Source organism: Panthera uncia, chromosome D1, assembly GCF_023721935.1.
Source record: "Panthera uncia isolate 11264 chromosome D1, Puncia_PCG_1.0, whole genome shotgun sequence".
NCBI classification, from domain to species: domain Eukaryota; kingdom Metazoa; phylum Chordata; class Mammalia; order Carnivora; family Felidae; genus Panthera; species Panthera uncia.
In genome coordinates this window covers 76,593,441-76,596,586 of record NC_064808.1, presented here as the reverse complement: position 1 = coordinate 76,596,586, position 3,146 = coordinate 76,593,441, and positions in this window count along the sequence as shown.

Here is a 3,146-nt window from a genome sequence, read left to right as displayed (position 1 = left end):
AGAGAGGATTTAAAGTAACGACTATAAAGATACTAACTAGGTTTCAGAAAAGGGTGGACAACATCAGTGAGACCCTTGACAAAAAGATAAAAAATAACATTTCAGAGATAAACAACTCAATAAACGAAATTCAAAATACAATATATTGAATAAACAGTAGTCTACAGGAAGCAGAGGAGCCTATAGGTGACCTGGAGTATGTAGTAAATGGAAAACAATCAAGTTGAACAGGTGAGAAAAAAACAAATACTGCATAATTAGAATAGATTTAGAGAACTCAGTGACAACATCAAGCATAATAACATTCACATTGCAGGGATCTCAGAAGGAGAAGAGAAAGTAAAGGGGGCAGAAAATGTTATTTAAATAAATAATAGCTAAAACTTCCTGAATCTGGGGAGGGAAATAAAGGTCCAGATTGAGGAAACACAGAGATTCAAATTCAACACATGAAGGTCCACACCAAGACAAATAGTATTTTAAAAAGCCAAAAAAAAAAAAAAGTGATAAGGAAAGAATTTTAAAGGTTGTAAGAGAAAAGAAAAAGGTTACAAAAAAAGGAAAGCCTATGTGGCTATCTGCTGACTTTACAGCCAAAATTTTGAAGGCCAGACAAGAGTGGCATGAATACTCAAAGTGCTGAAAAGAAAAAAATCTGCAAGTAAAAATATTGTATCCAACAAAGCTGTCATTCGGAATAGAGGGAGAGATAAAGACTTTCTCACACAAAGATGAGATAAAAAAAAAATTCATGACCACAGAACCAGCCCTATAAGCAACTTTAAAAGGGCTCTGTGAATGGAAAACAAAACACATAAGTAACAGTAAGAAAAATAGAAAGCACAGAAGCTAAAAAATTAAGTATGCCTGTAAAAATCAGTTCAGAGAAGCACAAAAAAAGTAAAATATGGTACCAATTATCTGAAATGTGGAAGACAGAGAAGTAAAGAATGACTCCAAAATTAAGTGACCATAAGCTTACTGTAGACTATTACATGCAGAGTTTATATATAAACTGAATAATAATCACAAATCAAAAAAAAAAAGGAATAGATATGTAAAGAATGAAGAGTAAGTAATCCAAATATTTAGCTAAAGAAAGCCAACTAATAACAGAGAAGAGAGCAAGAGAAGAAAGGAATAGAGAGCAACTACAAAACAACCATAAAACAAGTAAAAAATGGCACTAAATACACACATGTCAATAATTACTTTGGATGTAAATGGAATAAATGCTCCAATCAAAAGACATAGGGTGATGGAATGGATAATAAAACAGACATGTCTCTGCCTACAAGAGACCCATTTCAAATCTAAAGACACATGCAGACTGAAAGTAAATGGATGGAGAAACTTCTCTCATGCAAATGGAAGTGAAAAGAAACACAGAAGAGCAATATTTATATTGGAAAATTAGACTTTAAAACAATGTCCGTAATAATAGACAAGGAAGGGCACTATAGAATCATAAATGGTATAATCCAACAAGAAGATATAGTAATTGTAAATGCTTATGAACTTAACACAGGAGCACCCAAGTACATAAGACAGTTGAAGCAAATGTAAGGAACTAATCAACAGTAATACAATAATAGTAGGGGATCTGAACTGCTCCTGTATATCAAGGCATAGCTCATCCAAATAGAAAAACAAGAAGCAAGAAAACTCTCAAGTAAACAACCTAACATTACACCTAAGTGAGGCAGAAAGAGAACAACAAGCAAAACCCAAAACCAGCAGAAGGAATGAAATGATAAAAATTAGGGAAGAAATAAATAATATAGAATTTAAAACCAACTGGTAGAACAGATTAATGAAATTAGGAGCTGGTTCTTTCAAAGATAAACAAAATTGATAAACCTCTATCCAGACTCATTAATAAAATGGAAAGGATTAGAATTAAAAAAAAAACTCACCCATGAAAAGAAGAAATAACAATAAAACTAACAATACAGAAATATAAACAAGTGTAAGAGAATATTATGAAAAAAATTATATACCAACAAATTCAATAACCGAGTAAAAAGGATATATCCCTAGAAATATATAACCTACCAAAACTGAAGCAGAAATAAGTAGAAAATTTGAACAGACTGATTACCAGCAAATATATTGAATCAGTAATAAAAAGAAAAACTCCTAACAGACAAAAGTCCCGGACCACATGGTTTCACAGGCAAACTCTACCAAATATTTAAAGAAAAATTAATACCTTTTCTACTTAGACTATTCAAAAAAAAAAAAAAAGGAGAGGAAGGAAAACCTCTAAATTCATTCTATGAGGTCAGTATGACCCTGACACCAAAACCAGATAAAGACATACAAAAAAAGAAGAAAGAAAGAAAGAAAGAAAGAAAGAAAGAAAGACTTGGCACGTATCTCTGATGAACATAAATGCAACAAAATCCTCAACACAATACCAACAAACTGAATCAAATATTACATTAAAGAAATATTTCACCATTGTCAAGTGGGATTTATTCCCAGGATAGGTGATTCAGAATTTGCAAATCAATCAATGGATGTATCACATCAATAAGAGAAAGGATAAAAACCATATGATAATTTCAATAGTTGCTGAAAAAGAATTTGACCACTACAACATCCAATCCTGATAAAGCACTCAACAAAGTAGGTTTAGGGGAAACATATATCAACATAATAAAAGGCATACATGAAAAACCCATAGCAAACCTCATACTCAATGGAAAAAACTTGATAACTTTTCCCCTAAGATCAGGAACAAGATAAGGATGGCCATTCTCCCCACTTTTATTTAACATAGTAGTGGTAGAAATCCTAGCCACAGCAATCAGATGAAAATTTAATAATAATAATAATAATAATAATAAAAGAGATAAACAGCATCCAACTTGGTAAGAAAGAAGTAACACTTTCACTCTTTGCAGATGACAAGATGCCCGTAAGGAACCCTAAAGACTCCAGAAAATAAATAAATAAATAATAAATAAATAAATACTACTGTATCATTAAAGTAGCAGGATACAAAATCAATATGCAGAAATATGTTACATTGCTATACACTAGTAATGAAGTAGCAGAAACAGAAATTTAAAAAACAACCCCATTTGCAATTACAACAAAAATAATTAGACACTTAGGAATAAACCTAACCAAAGAGGTGA